This window comes from Bombina bombina, chromosome 11 (genome assembly GCF_027579735.1).
Source record: "Bombina bombina isolate aBomBom1 chromosome 11, aBomBom1.pri, whole genome shotgun sequence".
Classification (NCBI taxonomy): domain Eukaryota; kingdom Metazoa; phylum Chordata; class Amphibia; order Anura; family Bombinatoridae; genus Bombina; species Bombina bombina.
Genome location: NC_069509.1, coordinates 141904565 through 141928736, shown reverse-complemented (window position 1 = coordinate 141928736; position 24172 = coordinate 141904565).

Below are 24172 nucleotides of genomic sequence, written 5' to 3'. Positions count from 1 at the left end.
TGACATAATACTAAGCCTCTATTATGGACCCAGCTGGAATGAACACCCATATGCAAAATCTCACTCAGAGAGTAGACCTGTTAACTGAGGCTCTTAATGCTTTGAAAATAGAAAATGATAGTATGAAAGCTTACATTAGGGATGTCGTAGACAAAAGAGTGCCCATAGTAGAGCCCCAGGTCAGTACCCCAGAAAAATTTAACGGTGACAGGACCCAGTATAGGGATTTCAAGAATGCCTGTTTACTTATGTTTTCCCTTAAACCCCATACCTACCCCACTGATAGGGCTAGGGTACTTACAGTTATATCCTATTTGAGGGGTGAGCCCCGTACCTGGGCCAACACTTATTTTGAGAATAATGACGACATACTTAACTCTTTAGAAAAATTTTTTACTGCTATGGGTCAGCTGTATGAGGACCCATACAAGCAGATTACTGCTGAAAATGCAATGCAGAGCTTAAAACAAAAGAAAAGAATAGTAGAGGACTTCATTGCGGAATTTAAAAAATGGGCAAAAGATATGCAATGGAACAACCTCTCACTCAGAAATCAGTTTAGACTTGGCCTCTCAGATGGAATAAAGGATGAGTTGTCCAGATCTGAACTACCAGAGACTCTCGAGGCTTTAATGTCACTTAGCATTACTATAGATAGAAGGCTTAGAGAGAGACAGCAGGAGAGGTCCTACCATGATTAGCCCCTGAAGAAGCAACATCCAGCCACCACCAGCAAAACTGCTCCAGAACCTATGGATATAGGTTTTGTTAAGGGACCCTTATCCTCCGAGGAGAAGATCTGGCGAAGGGCTAACAACCTCTGTTTATACTGTGCCTCAGAGAACCACACTGTCAGAGATTGTCCTTCCCTCCTGAAACAAAACAAGGGTAAGATGCATAAACAACCCATCTGTTGTACCACTCAGGATCAAGCACTGCCTTATCTAAATCTGTCTCTTCTTTTACAGTGGGACTCACATCGGGTCAACGCTCCCGCGATTATTGACTCCGGAGCCACAGCCTCCTATATTGACACTGTATTCACTAAATCTAATAAAATACCCCTAGTGCAAAAAAGGTCTCCTGTCTTATTGTGCGGGATAGATGGTAATCCAATCACATCAGGTCCCGTAGCGTTCCAGACTATACCCTTACTTGTTGTCACTTCTGACCACCATAGGGAATTTATGTCATTTGATGTCATTTAATCTCCTATTTCACCCATTGTACTAGGCATAAATTGGCTATGTACGCATAACCCTCAGGTAAACTGGTCTACCTCAACAGTCTCCTTTAATTCTGCTTTTTGCTCAACTACTTGTTTTCCAAGTAATATCTTACATGTTTCTGAAGTTACCCAGACTGTTCAGATACCCGAGGTATATAAGGATTATGCTGACGTTTTCAGCAAAACAGAATCTGACAATCTTCCACCCCACAGGAAGTATGATTGTCCAATCGAGATCATACCTGGTTCTGAAATTCCTACTGGTCATATTTATCCACTTTCAAACCCAGAATTATCCCATCTAAAATCTTACTTAGATGAAAATCTAAGGAAAGGTTTCATACGCCTTTCCACTTCACCAGCTAGTGCCGGAATATTTTTTGTTAGGAATAAGGATGGCTCTCTTAGGCCAATTGTGGATTACAGACAACTAAACAAAATTACTGTAAAAAATAGATATCCTCTACCCCTTATTCCAGAGTTAATTGAAAGATTGGAGGGCGCAAAATATTTTACCAAACTGGATTTATGAGGTGCATATAATCTCATCCGTATTAGATCTGGAGATGAGTGGCTCACGACGTTTCGAACCCGATATGGATTATTCAAATACGTTGTGATGCCTTTTGGGCTCTGCAATGCGCCCGCAACTTTTCAGCACCTCATCAACGATATTTTCAGGGATATTCTGGACGTCTTTATTGTCATCTATTTAGATGATATCTTGATTTAACCTATCAAGAACACATCACTCACGTCAGACAAGTTCTATCAAGGCTTAGAGGTAATTACCTGTATGCCAAGCCTGAAAAATGCCTGTTCAATTCACAGTCCATATCCTTTTTGGGATATGAAATCTCTCCATCAGGAATCCACATGGAAGAAAAGAAGGTTGAAGCAGTCTTAAAGTGGCCCACACCAACAACTAAACGTCAAGTCCAGTCCTTCATGGGCTTTGCGAATTTTTACCGCAAATTTATTAAAAACTTCTCCAAACTTGCCCTACCTTTGACTCTCCTTACGAAAAATACTACGCATTTCAGGTGGACTAATGATGCACAATCTGCTTTTGAACTTCTTAAGCAAAAGTTCACTTTAGCACCGATTCTCCGTTTTCCAGACACTAATCTTCAATTCGTACTAGAGGTAGACGCCTCAAATTATGCTATTGGTGCTGTCCTGTCACAAAGAGAAAATTTAACAAAACCTTTACATCCCGTGGCCTTCTATTCCAGAACTCTAAATAGCGCCGAACAAAATTACCCAATTGGAGACAAAGAACTCCTGGCCATAAAACTCTCCCTGGAACACTGGCGACACCTTCTTGAAGGTACTTCTATTCCAACGCTCATATACACAGACCACCGTAACCTGCAGTATTTGAAGGCTACTAGAACATTGTCTGCCAGACAGGTCCGCTGGAATCTTTTTTTCTCTCGATTCAACTTCCTCATCACCTACCATCCAGCAGGAAAGAACTTAAAGGCTGATGCCCTATCACGCTTAATCACTAATAGTTCACCTCAAACTACTGACCAATCTATCATACCAAAGGAAAACTTTGTTTCTTTTACACTTGATATCTCTTCCATACTTAAAAAGGAACAGTTAAAAGATCCTACAAAGCCTTTACACCTTCTCCAATTTGATAATCAAGGTCTCTACTCTTACAACTCAAAGTTATATATACCACCATCCCTTAGAGCTACTCTACTCCGATCTGTACATGAATCTCTTTTGGCTGGTCATCCAGGAATCCACAAGACTCTCGAACTAGTGAAAAGGGATCACTGGTGGCCACATATGTCTACAGACGTTAAAACTCATGTAATGTCATGTCCTACTTGTACTGTTTCAAAGAGGGATAAACGATCTCCCTATGGTATGCTCCTGTCTTTGCCCACTCCTAAAAAACTATGGTCCGAGATAGCTTTGGATTTCATTGTGGATCTACCAACCTCTTCCAAGAATACTACTATTCTTGTTGTTGTCGATCTGTTCTCAAAGATGTGCCATTTTATTCCTTTCACTAAACTTCCTACTGCTTTGGAGACGGTACATTTACTCATCAAAAACATTGTGAAATACCACGGACTTCCTACTTCTATCCTCAGTGATCGTGGTAGCCAATTCTCAAGCAAACTCTGGCACCATTTCTGCAAAACATTCTCTGTTGAGAGAAAGCTATCACCCACAATGCAACGGCCAGACAGAGAGATGTAATCAGTGGTTGGATCAATTTCTAAGACTTTTTTGTTCCTCTCAACAACACCTTTGGTCTGACTTCCTCCATTATGCTGAATTCTGCTACAATAACATACATACATTCTACATTCCACCACTGGTCAAACTCCATTCTTCGCTAACTATGGATTTCACCCCAACTTCCAGATCCTCCCTTCCTCTAGCAGTACTGTTCCGAGTATTTCCGATTTGTCAGACTCCATTTCATCCAACTTCAAAAACATTGAATCAACCATCAATGCTGCAAAACGGCTCCAGAAAGAATACTATGATCGTCGCAGAACATCACCTCCTGTTTATGCAAAGGGTGACCTTGTCTGGCTCTCCACAAAACATTTACGTTTGAAAACCCCCTCGAAAAAGCTCTCACCGTTATTTGTTGGTCCCTACCCCATTGACCATATCATCAACCCTAACGCTGTACGCCTCAAGTTACCTGATACCCTAAGGATTCATCCGACATTCCATGTCTCCCTCCTCAAGCCTTATAAGTCTCTTAGGGATTTCTCTACTCTCACGACTCATCCCCCTATATCTGTAGACCCTGATTTGGAGTATGAGGTCCACTCAATTTTGGATTCTCGTCTGCGCAGAGGGCGTATCGAATATCTTGTTCGCTGGAAGGGTTTCACCCCTGATGATGATTCCTGGGAGCCGGCTACCAACATCTCTGCTCCACGTTTGCTTTCTCTCTTCCATCAGAGACATCCAGACCATCCAAGGCCTTGAGCCCCTGGAGTTGCTCCTTGGAAGGGGGATTCTGTCAGGATATTGTCATCTTTATCATGTTTTACAGAGTTGCACTATGCCTTTAAATTTCTACTGATCATGTAAAATCCAGCCTATTTAAGGCTCCTCCCAGCCATGTCTCATTGCTTAGTATTGAAGCTTCACTTTGAACGTAATTCTGAGCCAGCTTAATCCCTATCATATGTACTTGTTGCATACTTGGATCTCCTGCCATTGGATTTACCCTGACGCTACTGTTACCTCACATCTACCTGTCAGAGACTTACTCTCATTTTTCTCTACAGACTTACCCTTACTTCCACGGAGGATTACCCTGCCTGTCTCTCCTTCCAGGACTCATTCCGCCTCTCAGCTCCGCTCCTCTACGCAGTGACGTCATCCGCCGGCTGCTTCTCACCGCTCTCTCTCCCTGGCAAGTCGCCATTCCTGCACACTCCGTGTACTCACACCTCAGCTGAATCTTTAGCGGTAAGCAAGTTCTTACTGAGTCCTCTTATATTTTTGCCTCTATTTAGTTAAATTCTTACTTGGTATCTTGTTTTGTGCCTTCGCTATCCTAAGGATCTTACTGCTGCATTTCCTCCGCTCAAGTTTTCCAATCAGTCTGTGATTCATATGCAGTACTCACATAGTACATCATTCACTATAAATGTACTTTGTTTTTTCATTACTATTTTTACTTGTTAAACAACCTCTGGCTTATCTGTACATATCCCTGCTGCATTCATTTTTTCACAGTATCCCTCCTGATACATGTGGCAGCTATAGGGACTATGTAGAGATGTCGCCTGAAGATAAAATTACATTGCAAATAAAGATCAGGTTTAACATTGTTGCCAGTTCCCTAAATTGTTATACTCTCATCTTTTCCTGCAAACATTCCATATAACCTTTAAATCATTCTAGCAGTTGTGGTTCACATATCTAAAGCTGTTAGATTTTTTCCTCTATTAGTTGTGCCTGACATCTTTTTACCGCTGTTGGTGAAAATAAAGAACCGATTTTTATCTTCAAATACTCCAGCCTATGATATCCATTTTTCTATTTCTAACGCTTATTTTGACCAGGAATCAATAGGCTGGCAGTGCTCCCATAGAGTTTACTGGAGGATCGAGAAGTGCTTTTTTCAACGTACTTGATTGGCTAGATGGCAACAGGTGACTAAACACACCCCCTATTCAGAAACTCTACGGACCGGACCGAGTATTGACACGCTGCATCACGGAGGAGCAGAGAAAAGGGTTGCTGGGGTTTAAATGTGGGTGCTCCTGGATAGCACGCCATCCCCATCAACCTTACCCCCTTGTGGAGGCATGAGTATCACGGCCAAGCCATCTGATAGTGGAGGTATATGAAGGAGTCTAGGTGGTGGTAAGTTACAACACACAGCAGTGACAGTTATGCTGTTTTGTCTTACATAATATCCCACACCTCGCATGTTATATTACCCGCTACAGTGGCTGAAGATTTACTTTAAGGATCATCTCCATACAGTCCTTGGGGTGTTGTTTAGTCTGAATTCTATGATATATCCTGCTGCAGCAGTATAAAGGATGTGAAAAGGTTTTTTCCTAAGGCTGTACTTTTGTTCAATTTATACAGGATTTTGTTTTCATCCACCCGTACATACATATATATATATATATATATGTGTATACCTCTGCAAGGAACTGTTTTTTGTGGTGTATACATTTCCCACTTGAATTTTTGGTTTAGTCCACAGTGCTGCTCTCTCTATTTACCCAATGGGGAGAGAGTGTTAGAAAAAAAACTAACACCTGAAGTGCGGAATGGCGATCGCCATAACGCAAACACATTGATGTCTATGGGGACAAATAAAGTTAATTTTTAAACCTAACACCCTAACATATACCCCAAGTCTAAACACCCCTTATCTGCTGCCCCCGACATCACCACCACCTAAAGAAAGTTATTAACCCCTAATCTGTTGCCCCTGACATCGCCGCCACTATAATAAAGTTATTAACCCTTAAACCTCGGGCCTCCCACATTTCTGCCACTAAAAAAGCTATAAACCCCTAGACTGCTGGCCCCCCACATCGCAAAACACTAAATTAAACTATTAACCCCTAAACCTAACTTTCCCCTAACTTTAAATAAAATTACAATATAATTCTATTTAAATAAATAAAAACTTACCTGTGAAATAAAAATAAACCTAACATGAAACTATAAATTAGCCTAACATAACTAATCTAATAAAATAAAAAATACCAATTAAAATATCTAAATTACAAATTTAAAAAACCTAAGACTACGAAAATTTAAAAAAAAATCAAAATTACAACTAACAAAAACAAATCCTACAAAAAATGTAAATAATGTAAGTTTACCAAAAATAATTAACACTAAAATCACGAAAAATAAAAAAACCCTAAAGAAATCAGCTCTTTTGCATTGCCCTTAAAAGGGCATTCAGCTCTTTTTCAAAGCCCAAACCCTAATCTTAAAAAAAAAAACACAAAAAACTTACACTAACCCCAGAATATCTACTCATGTTTGCTGAAGTCCGGACATCCAGGTGGCGAGGTCTTCATCTATCCCGGGGGCGTCTTCTTTCTTCATCCTAGCGGCGGGGAGAGGAGCCATCCTGAAAGCCAATGCCATCCTGCATGGAGCGTCCTCTTCATATGGTCGCCGCTGTACACTAATGTTGAATGCAAGGTAGCCATTTCAAAATGGAATACCTTGCATTTCTATTGGCTGATTTAATTCATCAAATTCAAATCAGCCAATAGGATGAGAGCTTCTGAAATCCTATTGGCTGTTCAAAACAGCCAATAGGATTTCAGTAGCTCTCATCCTATTGGCTGTTTTGAACAACCAATAAGTTTTCAGTAGCTCTCATCCTATTGGCTGTTTTGAACATCCAATAGGATTTCAGAAGTTTTCATCCTATTGGCTTATTTGAATTTAAATAATTAAATCAGCTAATAGGAATGCAAGGTATGCCATTTTGAAAAGACTACCTTGCATTCAACTTTAATGTACGGCGGCGACCTTATGAAGAGGATGCTCCGCGCAGGATGGCATCAGCTTCCAGGATGGCTCCATGCCGCCGGGATGAAGATAGAAGATGCCCCTGGGATGGATGAAGACCTCGCCACCTGGATGAAGACTTCTCGCTGCTTGGATGTCCGGACTTCAAAAACCATGAGTAGATCTTCTGGGGTTAGTGTTCGCTTTTTTTAAGATTAGGGTTTTTTTTAGAGTTAGATTTTTTATTTTGAGGGGTTGGTTAGGTGGTCGGTTTTACTATTGGGGGGACATTGTATTTTTTTACAGGTAAAAGAGCTGATTTCTTTTGGGCAATGCCCTACAAAAGACCATTTTAAGGGCTATTGGTAGTTTATTGTAGGCTAGAGGGTGTTTTTATTTTGGGGGGGGGAATTTTATTTTTATAGGGCTATTATATTAGGTGTAATTGTTTTTATTTTTGATAATTTTGTTTATTTTTTGTAATCTTAGTGTTTTTTATTTTTCGTGATTTTAGTGTTAATTGTTTTTGGTAAACTTAGATTATTTAAATTTTTCTTAGGATTTGTTTTTTTTTTAGTTGTTATTTAGATTTTTTTAATTTTTTTTGTAGTGTTCATTTTTTTAAATTTGTAATTTAGATATTTTAATTGGTAGTATTTTTTATTTTATTAGATTAATTTATGCTAGGTTAATTTATAGCTTAATGTTAGGTTTATATACTTTTTCACAGGTACGTTTTTATTTATTTAAATAGAGTTATATTGTAGTTTTAATTTAAAGTTAGGGGGTATTAGGTTTAGGGGTTAATAGTTTAATTTAGTGTTTTTCAATGTGGGGGGCAGTGGTTTTGGGGTTAATAGCTTTATTATAGTGGCAGCGATGTTGGGGAGTGGTGGAATATGGGTTAATAACTTTATTATAGTGGCGGCGATGTCGGGGTGTGGGGAATAGGGTTAATATATTTAAATAGTGTTGGCGATGTGGGTGGGCGGCCAATTAGGGGTTAATAACTTTATCTAATAGTCGCATTGTGGGTGGGTGGCAGATTAGGGGTTAATAGGTTTAATAAATAAAGAATAATAATAAAATAGTGTTGGTGAAGATCAGTAAGATCTAATTCCCAGAGGCCTTAGAATTTGGCTAGACCCAAGGATCAGTTTACGTGGACCAGATGCAAATAATGATTTCATTAAGAAGTGGAATGTGATATTAACCAAGTTCACTTTAGAACTGATGCAGTTAATGGTGGATGAGGATAAGAAAAGGTTAGAAGTAAGCAAATCAGAAACCAAATTGGCATATGAAAAGGTACACTTGTTTGCCTATGATCCAGTCTTTGGTAAACTTAATAAAGAAGTACAAAAAAACACTGACAAACTGCAGATGGAGATTAAGTTCAAGAAAAGGCGCAAATCAATGCGTAATCAGGAAGATTTTAAAAAGGATAATATATATGTATACAGAAATAACAACCAGACAGCGAATTAGATCGCAAACCACAAAACATTAGAGGTGCACTTGAGCAAAGAATCCCTTTAGGTGTAGAACAAGGAGAGGAGGGAAGCGAAGATTTAGGAGAAGGTATAGATTTTCGCAGACAGAGAGGGAGGGGGAGAAACATGATACCCAGGAGAGGAGGAGTGGATGATCGAATGACCATGAGAAATCAGAGGAGACAGTTTCGCTACTAGGATTAGGACCTGAAGGTACTGACCATCTATCAGTAGTTAATTTATCATCCTTTAAATTAAATATCAACCACATTGATGTTCTTAAAAAAGACAAAGGGAACACCTTGACACATGAGCAGGCCCATATCCAATAAACCTATGGATATACTTTGGGACTTTCTTTCCTCTCCTTATGTTCTTAAAAAAAGGTTTATCCTTTTGTCCCTCCAAGCCTTTAGACAAATTTGAATTTGTCAAGGACCTTAATCTCTTGGCAAGGAAACTTGTCCTTAAAAAGACTTGGAGAGAAAAAGGTGTACCTAGTAATTCAGATAAACAAGAAACAGAGAGCATAAATGTGCTGGTCTCTCTTTTGGAAGAACAGGAAGATCCTGTGGTTGATATTTGCCTCCCAAAATCAAATTTGAAACCAAATATGTCATATATGCCCCCCCCCCCGTCCCTGGCCCCTAGTGTATATGTCTTTGTCAAATGCGTAGAACATGACATTGAGAAAATTGGAATTACAGAGGTAGTTGAGGACAATTTAAGTAAAGCCTAACGTCAGGCAATAAGTGATATCATGAACAGACCAGATATTATTATAAAATCATCTGACAAGGATGGCAACATTGTGCTTATGGATCAGGACAAGTATGTCTGTGAGGTAAAAAAACAACTTAATGATCCAGCACAATATTGCCAAGTAACAAGAACTGACTATGAAAAGTCCTGTAATGAGTTATCATTTATGTTAAAAATTGCACAAAGACATGCACAACCCACCAGAGAGACCTATTATCTCGGGCATAGAGGGACCAACTGAAGGAATTAGCCAGTATGTAGATGGTTTCCTAAGGCAATATTTTCCCACGCTATCCTCCTATGTCCAAGATACCAAAGATGTTCTTAAGAAAATATACAGTATTTTAATGATGATATTCTTATTATTGCCTTAGACGTAGAGTCTTTGTACTCCTTAATTCCCCACAATGTGGGGCTGACTGCTGCCAGATAATTTTTTAACTTAAGAGGAGCAGAATACCGAATACCAAAAACATACTGAGTTTGTCTTAGAACTGTTAAAATTTGTACTGAAAAATAATATTTTTAGTTTTGATGGTCAATTATATAAGCAACTCAGAAGCACAGCCATGGGAGCCATGTGTGCACCAACCTATGCATGTTTACGTCTAGGTCTCTGGGAGATGAAAGAGGTTTTTCAAAACCTATCAACATGGGGCAGTATAATAGTTACTGGAACAAAGAAAAGTCAATTATGCATAAACATTGGCATATTTTGTTAGCTGATAAATCACTAAAATATTTTGTGTCTGAAACTCCATTAATGGCAGCAAAGAGAGCACCTAGCTTAAAGGATAAATTGGTGTGCTCACAGTTTGAAAGAAGTAAACAAGCACAGAATTGGTTAATACAGAGGCAGGAGAGGGTTGGCTGCCACTCTTGTGGTAAATGTACTTACTATTGAAATATTGTCAAAACCAAAACGTTCTGTACTGATCCAAGTAAGACCTTCAAAATAAAACAATGGATTACCTGAAACACTTCTGGAGTCATTTACCTTCTATCATGCTCATGTCCGACCTTTTACGTCGGTAAAACTGGCAGAGAACTGATAGAGAGTGTATGTGAACACAGAAATTATATTAAGAATAAAGACTGTGACAGTCCTGTAGCAAGGCATTTTAGAGAATGCCATAATTCAGATCACTCAGGACTGAGGATTATTGGAATAGAGCATTTAAAGTCTAATAGAAGAGGTGAAAATATGGATAAAGCATCACTCCAACATGAAACTCGTTGGATGTATTTGCTGAAGACAATAGCCCCTAGGCTTTAATGAAAAAACTGAATATGTGTGTTTTCTTTAAAACTCTTATATTTATGTACATAATGTATATTATGTGCTATGACAAGAACATGTATGTATTATTCAATTCCAGATAAGTCTTTAGGAAATTTATCACTTACATATGTCAATCCTGCAATGTATGCTAATATCATATGTTGAATGTATCAAAGAATCAAGCATATATATTTGAAATGTATATATTTGTAACCTCTCAAAATGTCAGCAAGGGTTTGGAAATATGCCATGCTGATCAAGCAATATACATCATGATGGTAGGGTATTAGTAACAAAGTTACAAAGTGGAACGCTCTAACAGAGCTTTTAATGTGTGGCACCTTTAAATAAAATGTAGGCGTGACTGGGTACCTGCTTTTAAGGATGGCTCAGCAACACTGCAAACTATCTGACGAAGCCCCGGCCAGCCCTAAAGTGGAAGGGGCGAAACGCGTCATCCTGGCAATTGTTTGGCACATGTGGTGGAGCGGTAGTATGTGACGAAAATACCTTGCTGTTGCTCAAGATCAGTGGCCACATTATGTGAACTGAGAACCAGATAAATACTCACCCTGGAGAGATGAAGCATCTGTTGGTGAGCAAACATCATGAGGATCAGCTGTTAAGCGGGCAGTAGTTGCTACGAGAAGGAAGCCAACCCTTACATGCTTCTAAGGCTTGTGATAGCCCTGAAGAGGTTTGTGATTTTGGCCATTTTTACGCATTTGCAAGCACACCTGAAAATCCTGCATTTGATATTTCAAAAAACTGAAATTTATCAATTTCTCTGAATACATCACTGCTAATATCTGCCCACAAGCTGAAAAGAGGATCAAAGATTGGGAGCGTGCTTTTGCACTTATGTGCTCCTATTTTCCAGGCAGTTGTCAGTGCCACTGAAGAGTCTTCTGCAAGGACATTTGTTCACATACTTATGTATATGTTTTTTATGTATTTTATTGTTGTGGTGTATTTAAGTATGCTTAGCAGACAGATGCATTAAAGCCTATTTTTCTGTACTCTAGTGTGGGCTTGGTCACCCTTTAGTAGTTAAGGATTTGTTAACTGCTCTTTTCTTTTTTAATTTTTGATACATAATTAATAGTGGCTATCAGCAGATTGTTACATAATTACTAGCAGCCTGAGTAATAGTATGAGCTAACTCTTTTGTATACTTTATACGTTTTTTAATTTGGATACAATAAACGCTATATGTTTTAACTAGCCGGTGCTCCTCTCAAAGAACTTTGGTTTTATAAATAAAATAAAATTGTCAAATGAAAAAAAAAATGTTTTTAAATATAATTAATTAAATTGCACTAGTTTTAAAAGCTTATAAAATTGATTGACTTAAAAGTTTAATATCATAATGAAAACTATTTATCTAACAGATAAAACACTGTTGGTATAAGTGTTAGATAGAAATTCTTTTACCATGGCATTTCTAGCTTGCAGCATGTCGAGCGGTTTACCGGAAGTCAGGTGTGTGACATCACATCATGTGATACCATATTCGTTTCATGATTCTGCGGCACACTTATTCAGGGGTAAAGAGGATCCTTTGCCATCCTCGGTCCTCATTTAAAGAATGTGAGCTACAATGGGTGGAGTTTATTCTTTTGACATTGCGCTCATTTATGCAGTGAATACTATTACAAAATTATTTTTTATCTTTATGTGTTTTTATATCGGAATATATAAAAAATAAATTTAAATAAAAATGTTAACATAAAATTTAATACAAAATGTAAAATTGAGGATCAGTTTGAAATTTACAAATGGATCAGACGTAGAGAGATATAGTATTTTAAGTATTATATGTTGATGGGACATGATATATTAAATAATACATAAAGATGTATAAGTTTACTTGAATCTAATACTGAACTTAATTAAATTAGAAATATAATAATTTATTGATATATAAAAAATATAATAAAAAAATTAATAAATTATTAGAAATGTGCAGGGAAGAAAATCTCGTTGCTTACGAAATTTTCATTCTGAATATTTGTGGAAATGAATTTCCCTGAATATATAGTATGTTGGCTGCACTATTCAACTTTCATTTCAAATTTTCATTAAACATTTATATTCATTTTCATTAAACAAATGTAAATGTTTCAAAGCTACAGGTGAACAGTTCACCTGTAGCTACATACTTACCCTAACGCATTCTGGAGAGTGCGCTAAGATAATCCTCTTCTTCCCAGAGCCCCAGGTGTGCTAACAGGTAGATTAGCTGTTCGATTCCCTGGACCTTCACTAAAGTTAGTACAAGTCCTTTGTGCCGAGCACGCTAAGCTTCCTGTTAGCGCACTCAGGGACCTGGCATGAAGAGAATTGGGCTACAGTAAGTATTGTCTTTAAAAGTAATTTAAAAGGAACAAATAAATACTGGCAAATTTTGTCACTATTTTATTTGTTTTCTTTAAATTTTGCTGTAGCATTCATTGGGATATTCATCTTCATTTCTGAAAATAAAATTAGATTTTTTTATATATATAAAGTGAGTCAGGTGCACTCTCACAAACAGTCCTTTAAATGCCAGGGTGCTAGAATAAGCGTAAGATATGGCAAACAGGAGACAGCACTCTCTGGTCTTAATAATCAAGTAAATTTATGTAGTCACGTTTCGGGGAATGCTCCCCTTCATCAGTATATATATATATATATATATATATATATATATATATATATACTGTAGGGATAGTTAAAGGGACACTGAACCCACATTTTTCTTTCATGATTCATATAGAGCATGAAATTTTAAGCAACTTTCTAATTTACTCCTATTATCATTTTTTCTTTGTTCTCTTGCTATCTGTATTTTAAAGGAGGAATGTAAATCTTAGCAGCCAGCCCATTTTAGGTTCAGCACCATGGATAGTGCTTGCTTATTGGAGCCTTACATTTAACCACCAATAAACAAGCATAAACCAGGTTCTCAACCAAAAATGGGCCAGCTCCTATGCATGACATTCCTGCTTTTTAAATAAAGATAGCGAGAGAATGAAGAAAATAATAGGATTAAATTAGAAAGTGGCTTAAAATTGCATGCTTTATCTGAATCATGTAAGAAATTTTTTTTTGGGTTAAGTGTCCCTTTAAGCTATTAAAACTTAAGGAATTTTTCAAATTGTTCTATGTGATCCAAAACTCTTATTTTTAAGCTGCTTTTAGTGTGCCCTATATAGTATTTCTTACAGCAACATTCCAATAGAAATATTACATAGTAGGATTTGTAGTTCATAAACATTGTAATGAGGATCTTATTAATATTGCTCTTATCTATTATCCATTTGTTGCTTTACTTAATATTTTCATTGTGACTACTACAAACAGTTCTTTTTGTTGCATTTAAAGAAACCCTTTACCAAGTTGGTGTCTTTTTTCAGTGTCTTTTTAGCATTCAGTTTGGTGGGAGCTAATATTTTTTTTTAAATTGATGTTGTTATTATATGTGATATTGGGCTTTTTAGGTAATATTTCCGCTATTATGGGGTCTTCTTTCACAATGTTCCAGTGTCTTTTAATTATGTTTTCTATTTCTAAAGATTAAAAGTGATGATAAATATGGGTCCCTAAGTATTTTCCTTTGTGTTAATTTCTTGTTTTTTGATGTTGTTAGTGGGAACTGTCTATCTATGGATTGCACTTTTTTCCTATGCCTGGTAAACCAGTTCATGATTAAATTATTTGCGGTAGAGTTCCAAGATTCTACTTGAGGACTCAAAATTCTCATTTTTAGAGCAATCCCTTCTCTTAAACTGCCCGCATGGTATATTCTGAATCTGTAAGGAGGTTAGGGTGTGAGGAACTCAGAATGCAGGAATAGATACACTGAACAAAAAAAATCTTTTAAAAGCTTTACTGAACCATAAGCAAAAGAACAGTTGGTAGTTCAATTTGAAGATTACAGAAACAGCAAGTTTGAACATAGGCCCAATGCAGAACACTAAAGTCTAATACAAAGCTCAGAATACTTAAGTAGATTGCAGTAGCAAAGTCCAATATACTACTATGCTTGAATTGTACAGTAGAGGGTGAGGGAATATCAGGTTGGTACAACATGCACATCTGGTTTGAGGAAAGCTGTCACTGGTTTATCAGACACAGGATTACTAACAAGCACATGATTCCCAGCATTTACTCTTGGTGAGACTGTCACTGGGTATTAAGCAGGTACAGTAGACACATCTGATTTAAGGAATGCTGTCACTGGTATAGAAGACACAGGATTCTTGGCAGGCACAGGATGCCCAGTGGGTACTGTCATGAGATGCAGGACATATGCAGGACACAGCAATGATGGTACAACTCTATTTTATTACAGAGCATAGCAATACACATCCAGACAGGTTGATTGTACTAAAACTAACTGCGACACAGACACCGGACCTAAGCCCCGCCCACATGCTAGTGACATCACATCCTGCTATCATCACATCTTCCCCTTTTTCAAAGGCAAAGCATACATTTGCATATATTAAATAACAAGGTACACCAACAGGGTATACAACAACATTTTGTTTTAGAACATTATAAAAACAGATAGATTAGAAAACATGAACAAATAAATTACATCCTGACTTGGACATCGGGGTAGACTACCCTAGTCCACAGTGACCATGGGATTATTCTGCCCATACTTCCGGTCACTGTTCTAGCTAAAGTCAGTCCCTGTATCGGGCCGGAAGCCTCACCACTCTTCCGCTTGATGTAACTTTGCATGAACTGTCCTCTGATACAGAAGATGGTGAACAAGAGTCTGCTGGAGGCAAAGATATATCCCCGCTATGATCTTGCTGAGGGGAAGGCACCTCTCTTAGAACAGGAGATCCCACCGGCGGTGGTACTGAGGTATCCAGTTCCAGACTCTCAGGTACAGGCTGAAGATGTCTTCGGTTACGGCGTGTAACCGTCCCTCCCTCTGTAAGGACTGTGTAAGACCTTGGTTCTGGAGAGCGGCCCACTACCGTAGCAGGCGTCTTCCATTTCTTCTCATCATCCAGTTTAATTCTGACACTTTGGCCCGCTTTCAGTTCCTGTAAAGGCCTGACAGAATGTCTCCTGTCGTAGAAGAAACGATAACCCTTTTTGGCCTCTTCATCCCTCCTAAGGACTTCGTCCCGAGGAACAGGGCCAGGCGGCTTGAAGACACCCACTGAGGGTAAAGTGGTGCGAATCTGGCGTCCTAGCATCAGCTGTGCCGGGCTAAACCCGGTGGCTTGAATGGGCGTCGCCCTGTATGACAAGAGGGCTAGGTACGGTTCAGATTGCTTTAGGATGAATTTTGTTGTTTGAACTGCCCTTTCAGCCATTCCGTTGGCCTGCGGATAATGTGGACTTGACGTGGAATGTACAAAATCATATTCCCTGCTGAAAGCACTGAACTCTGTAGAAGCGAACTGCATGCCATTATCACTCACCAGCTCCATTGGAATGCCCCAGCGGGCGAACAAGCTCTTCAGGCGAATGATAACGGCCTGACTTGTGATATCATTCAGGGGTGCTATTTCCAAATACCTGGAATAGTAGTCGATAACAACAAGAAACTTTTTCCCGTGCAGTTCGCACAAATCAGCAGCTATTTTCTGCCACGGCCCCGCAGGCAGCGGAGTAGACATTAAGGGCTCCCTTCTCTGAGTAGGCCGGTGTTCCCGGCAAAAGGCACATTTAGACACATGATTTGCAATGTCGGAGCTGATCCCAGGCCACCACACAGCTGTAGCTGCTCTTTCTCTGCACTTTGTAATGCCTAAGTGGCCATCATGAATCCTGTTTAACATCTCCTTCCTCATGCTGACAGGAATTACAATACGGTCTTGGAACAGCACCAACCCCTCCAGCTCCGTGAGCTGCGACCTCTCTGGCTGGTAAGCATTTAAAGACATCCAGGCTGCCCGGCTCTCGGGCCAGCCATCTCTTATGTACCTTATAACTTCTTGCAGATCTGTGTCCAAATATGTCTCTTTCTTTATCTCTTCCAGTTTCCTTGAAGAAATGGACTTAGAGGCCAGAACTGAATCAACATACACTTTTACATCCGACTCTGTGGAGGATTCTTCAGCAGCAGCCAGCGGGAGCCTGGACAGTGTATCTGCCACAACCAGCTGCTTCCCCGGCACATGCACTGCCTGAACATTGAACCTGAGTAGTCTCATTAAAAGTCTCTGGCATCTCAAGGGTGTTTTGTCGATGTCATAAGAATTGATAAGAGGGACTAGCGGTTTGTGGTCAGTTTCCAGACTAAATTTCTCCAAACCCACTAGATAACGCTGAAAGCGCTCACAGGCCCAAACTGCAGCCAGGCACTCTTTCTCAATTTGAGCGTATTTTGACTCCGCAGCCGTCAGTGTGCGGGAACAGTAGGCGATGGGCTGTAGTTTGTTGTCATTCAGCTGCAGGAGTGCAGCCCCCAACCCATAACTGCTTGCATCAGCACTAACCACAGTCTTTTTTGAAGGGTCGTAGAACCCCAGCACTGGGGCAGACCCCAGCAGGGACTTAGCATGCAGGAACGCTTTTTCTTGTGAGGGTCCCCAGACCCAGGCAACATCTTTCTTAAGCAACTCTGTGATAGGGTGCAAAACTGTAGATAAATCTGGAAGAAACTTGCCCACGTAATTTACAAGGCCCAATATCTGTCTCAGCTCATGTACATCAGAAGGGCTTTTCATCTGTTCGATAGCCCGAATTTTCTCGGGGTCCGGCTTGATGCCATCCCCATTGATGATATGCCCAAAGTAGCATAATTCAGTTTTCCTAAAATGACATTTTTCTTTATTCAGCTTCAGCCCAGACTCTTTGATAGCCTGCAACACACAACTCAAACGCTGATCATGCTCCTCCACTGTAGACCCATACACTAGAATGTCGTCCATGACGACTGCTGTGCCCACGTGGCCACTCAGGAGAGAACTCATTTCCCTCTGAAAGATCTCAGGAGCGGAGGATATCCCAAAGGGAAGTCTGCAGAAACAGAACCGACCTACCGGAGTGATAAAGGTAGTCAGTTTGCGGCACTTTGGATCCAGGGGGATCTGCCAAAAGCCGCTAGAAGCGTCTAATGTGGAAAAGAACTTCGCCCCAGCCAACTTCGGGGCTATATCTTCCAGTGTCGGCAGCACAAATCTCTCCCTCTTCACTGCCTCATTCAACCTTTTCAGGTCCACACAGATGCGCACCTTTCCGTTTTTCTTTGCAACTGGAACAATGGGGGCACACCAATCAGTTGCTTCAACAACCTCTTCAATAACCCCCATAGACTTCATGCGCATGAGCTCTTTCTCCACTTGAGGCATGAGCGGGAACGGAATTCTACGAGGAGTAGAAATACTGTACGGGACTGCGTCACTTTTAAGTGCTATACGGACAGGTTTGCAGCTCAGTAGGCCCAACTCGCCAAACATATCTTCAGAGATCTCATTCACCCTGGCCACGAGGCCCAAGTCACAGGCTGCTTTTCTGCTCAATAAACTGTTAACACACTGACCTCGGATCACATGCACCCACATGGTGAACTTCCTTTGTTTGTACTCACAGCTGGCAAGAAATTTCCCCACACAATCAATGCAGCCACCAGGACTATGAACATTTGTAGTAACCTTCGCCAGCTGGGGCTGTCGAGGCAGTCTCATAAATTCAGCAAAAGACATTACAGTGATATCTGCTCCTGTGTCAATCTTAAAATCAACATTGGCTCCCATTACAGTAAAGGTAACTTTCCAATCTTCCTCTGAGCTTGTCCGTTCCACAACAGACCCCACAAAAGACACTTCCTGACCCTCTTGGTCACTGTCCACCTGCATCTCCTTAATGTATTCAGTTTTACACACCACTTCAAAATGGCCTATTCTGTTACATTTTCTGCATCTTTTATCTCTGGCCGGGCATATAGCACTCTGATCATGAGCCCGGTAGCACCGTGTGCATCGGCCATGTTGCGCCCATCCACTTCTAGGCCTTTCCAATACTTTAGATCTACCGCTCACACTGTGCCTTTCACTAGTAATTTTCCTAGACTGTTGCACTTCATCCACAATACTCTCAGACCTCAGATCAGCACTTTGCTTTTTCACCAGTTCACTCTGGCGGGCCATCCTAATAGCCCCGTCTAATGTTAAATCAGGCTCTAACTGCAGCTTCAGGGAGACTTCAGCATCTGCAATTCCAATAACTATTCTGTCTCTGATTTGCTCTTCTTTAGCAACACCAAACTCACAGAATTCAGCTAATTCATACAGGCTGCGCAAAAATGACTCCACAGATTCTCCCACACGCTGATTACGTTTGTGAAAACAAGCTCTCTCATGAATCACATTTCTTTTGGGCACAAAGTGGGCACTGAGTTTATCCATAACTATATCAAAGTTAACTTCTTCCCCTTCTTGGAAAGTAAAAGCATTGAACACTGGCTCTACATCTTTCCCCATAGAGTATAAAAGAGAATTAACTTGTACTTCACCACTCTCCTTGTTCAGTTTGGATGCAATCCTGAAGCGCTGAAACCGCTGACGCCATGTGGGCCAAGCTGCAGGCTGAGAAAAGTCAAAAGGCTCAGGTGGGGTAAACTTTGACATCGTCATCATCAGAAACAGAAGCGTAGTCCAGAACTTCTGACACCATGTCATGAGATGCAGGACATATGCAGGACACAGCAATGATGGTACAACTCTATTTTATTACAGAGCATAGCAATACACATCCAGACAGGTTGATTGTACTAAAACTAACTGCGACACAGACACCGGACCTAAGCCCCGCCCACATGCTAGTGACATCACATCCTGCTATCATCACAGGTACTGTTGGTGAGACTGTCATGCAATACCAGATAGGTACAGCAGGCACAGTTGGTTTGAGGAAGGCTGTCACTGGTATACTAGACACAGGATCCTCAGCAGGCACAGGATACCCAGCGGGTACTGTTGGTAAGACTGTCCCGGGGTACTAGATTGGTACAGCAAGCAGTTCTTCAAGAACAAAGTGAGCATAAACAGGTATCAAGTAAGTGTGCTTGTTCTATGGAACAAGGTGAGTAAACAAAGATATCAAGTATTATGCTTGGTCTCTGGAACAAGGTGAGCATAGACATGTATCAGGTAGGTATGCTTTGTCTTTCAGGAACCAGGAGAGCATATACAGGTACATGGTAGGTATGCTTGGTCTCTGGAACAAGGTGAGAATACACAGGTATCAGAGAAAAAATTGTTTGGCTTTCAGGAATCAGGTGAGCATACACAGATTCAGTGTAAGTAGGCTTGGTCTCTGGAGGAAGGTGAGCATACACAAGTACAAGGGAAATATGCTTGGTCCTTGGAACAAGGTGTGCATACACAGGTATCAGGTAAGTATATACAAGGTATAAACAAAAGGGCACCTCATGGTGTACACTGTATGATTTAAGTAAGATAACATTATACAGATGAACAGTGCAAATAGGCAGGCTGAATGTCACAGCCACCAGCTGATCGATGCACTTGGCAACCTCCAGAGGAATTCATCGGACACAAGAGTCTCCAATTTCCGGCCACAGGTAATCAGGAAAAATTCAGCAGCCCCTTTTCACAAACAGTACGCTGAAAAAGTATCACAATCTCTAGTGTTCTAGTGTTTCTTTGTCCCCTTGTGTTAATATATTAGCACAATGTTCCTAATCTTTTGTCCCATGGGTCTAAGGTTTGTTTGTTTTTTAAATGCCTTTGTAGAGTAATTTTTCTAATATATTTATTTGGATCAATAAATAGTGTAAATGCTTTTTTTCGGGGGGGGGGGGGGAATGAAAGACCTTTTTTTCTCTGCCAGTTTTGCCTTTTTATTTTGCAACCTGGGTGCAAAGATGAAGTTTATATACAAAGTGATGCACTCACAGGGATTTTAGACAAAAAGTGTCAAAAAGTTTATTGATGTTTCGGGGAGCCATGTCCCTTCTTCAGAACAATTTTTAAGTTCCAAACACAAAATATTTATACTGTGATCAAGTAATGTAAAACATCATACCCCTCCTTCCCCTGGCACCAAACAACATGCAGTGGAATGCAAACATGCGTTCCATCATTACGAAAGACTGGAAGTGTCCATTATGCCACTTCTGGTAGTTCCATGTAAACATAATCATAAAGTGATCAGAAAAATATATATACATTCATGTGTTACATCCAACATACAATAAAACATCACTTACAACCATCTTAGCTGTGGGCATGTTACCATGGAAACTTTTAAACAAACATATCACAAATGTCACTGTGTTATATTGTTGTACATCACAACTTAATTAGTGTCATATTAATATTTGTGTATCCACTATTTACAAAAAAGTAACTAACTTATAATGTACATATATTTATTTCTTATTTATGTACATAGTAGTTATTACTTATTACAATGCACTTAGCCTTGCACATGCTCAAACTTTAATCAGGAAAGGAAAATTGACAGCAACAGGTTTGTTCATGATTCTAGACTTCAGTAAATCAAACTGCAAATTAATGCAGATACCAGGTATATCTGAAAGTAATGGTGACAGCTTGTAAAAGCTACAGGTATGTCCAGGTGGCCTAGTTTTAAGGATAATCATCCCCAAACTCAAATCACCTAGAGGGCAACTAGGAGGGACACACAGCATCAACAGATGTCATATATCCCCCCTCCCCTCTGGGACCCCCTGATGGCAATATGCACACCAGGTATGTATCAGATGTCCTATTTATCTCAACAATTTGAAGTCCGGTGTTGAATTAAGCCCCCCTGGGACAATCGTTCCCAATCTGTTTATCCACTGAGCTTCACGGGTAAGTAGTAGTTTATACAAAAGGAAAGACCAATGGCACTACTTTAGAGTTAACATTAAACCTCAGTAGAAATCCTATACTATAACACAGATATTCTGTATTTATATTAATATCGGGTAAGGGTGCTGGTGTATTTAAACACTTACGGCTAGATTTAGAGTTGGGCGGTAGCCGTGAAAACCAGCGTTAGAGGCTCCTAATGCTGGTTTTTATCTCCCGCTAGTATTTGGTGTCAGTCAGGAAAGGGTCTAACGCTCACTTTGCAGGCGCGACTTTTCCATACCGCAGATCCCCCTACGCCATTTGCGTATCCTATCTTTTCAATGGGATCTTTCTAACGCCGGTATTTAGAGTCGTGGCTGAAGTGAGCGTTAGAAATCTAACGACAAAACTCCAGTCGCAGAAAAAAGTCAGTAGTTAAGAGCTTTCTGGGCTAACACCGGTTTATAAAGCTCTTAACTACTGTGCTCTAAAGTACACTTACACCCATAAACTACCTATGTACCCCTAAACCGAGGTCCCCCCACATCGCCGCCACTCTATTAACATTTTTTAACCCCTAATCTGCTGCTCCGTACACCGCCGCAACCTACGTTATCCCTATGAACCCCTAATCTGCTGCCCCTAACACCGCCGACCCCTATATTATATTTATTAACCCCTAATATGCCGCCCCCAACGTCGCCGCTACCTACAATTATTAACCCATAATCTGCCGACCGGACCGCACCGCTACTATAATAAATGTATTAACCCCTAATCCGCCTCACTCCCGCCTCAATAAGCCTATAAGAATTAGTATTAACCCCTTATCTGCTCTCCCTAACATCGCCGACACCTAACTTCAAGTATTAACCCCTAATCTGCCGACCGGAGCTCACCGCTACTCTAATAAATTTTTTAAACCCTAAAGCTAAGTCTAACCCTAACACTAACACCCCCCTAAATTAAATATAATTTAAATCTAACTAAATAAATTAACTCTTATTAAATAAATTAATCCTATTTAAAGCTAAATACTTACCTGTAAAATAAACCCTAATATAGCTACAATATAAATAATAATTATATTGTAGCTATTTTAGGATTCATATTTATTTTACAGGCAACTTTGTATTTATTTTAACCAGGTACAATAGCTATTAAATAGTTAATTACTATTTAATAGCTACCTAGTTAAAATAATTACAAAATTACCTGTAAAATAAATCCTAACCTAAGTTACAATTAAACCTAACACTACAATATCAATAAATTAATTAAATACAATACCTACAATTATCTACAATTAAACCTAACACTACACTATCAATAAATTAATTAAATACAATACCTACAAATAAATACAATTAAATAAACTAAATAAAGTACAAAAAATAAAAAAGAACTGTTACAAAAAATAAAAAAATATTTACAAACCTTAGAAAAATATTACAACAATTTTAAACTAATTACACCTACTCTAAGCCCCCTAATAAAATAACAAAGCCCCCCAAAATAAAAAAAATGCCCTACCCTATTCTAAAATTAAAATAGAAAAGCTCTTTTACCTTACCAGCCCTGAAAAGGGCCCTTTGCGGGGCATGCCCCAAAGAATTCCGCTCTTTTGCTTGTAAAAAAAAAACATACAATACCCCCCCCCCAACATTACAACCCATCACCCACATACCCCTAATCTAACCCAAACCCCCCTTAAATAAACCTAACACTAAGCCCCTGAAGATCTTCCTACCTTATCTTCACCATGCCAGGTTCACCGATCCGTCCTCCGAAGTCTTGATCCAAGCCTCCGAAATCTTCATCCAAGCTCAAGCGGGGGCTGGCGATCCATAATCCGTTTGAAGTCTAGCCGACGCGGATCCATCCTCTTCTACCGACGCCTACTCGCCGAATGACGGTTCCTTTAAATGATGTCATCCAAGATGGCGTCCGTCGAATTCTGATTGGCTGATAGGATTCTATCAGCCAATCGGAATTAAGGTAGGAAAATTCTGATTGGCTGATGGAATCAGCCAATCAGATTCAAGCTCAATCCGATTGGCTGATCCGATCAGCCAATAGAATGCGAGCTCAATCTGATTGGCTGATCGGATCAGCCAATCGGATTGAACTTGAATCTGATTGGCTGATTCCATCAGCCAATCAGAATTTTCCTACCTTAATTCCGATTAGCTGATAGAATCCTATCAGCCAATCGGAATTCGACGGGTAGGCGTCGGTAGAAGAGGATGGATCTGCGTCGGCTGGAAGATGATGGCTCCGGAAGAAAGAAGATTGAAGATGCCGCTTCATAGAAGACTTCATCCCGATGATGGACTTCTTCAGCGCCCGCTTGGATCAAGACTTCAGCCCGATGATGGATTTCTTCAGCCGCCGCTTGATAGAAGACTTCAGACGGATTATGGATCGCCAGCCCCCGCTTGGGCTTGGATGAAGATTTCAGAGGCTTGGATCAAGACTTCGGAGGACGGATCGGTGAACCTGGCATGGTGAAGATAAGGTATGAAGATCTTCAGGGGCTTAGTGTTAGATTTATTTAAGAGGGGTTTGGGTTAGATTAGGGGTATGTGGGTGGTGGGTTGTAATGTTGGGGGGGGTATTGTATGTTTTTTTT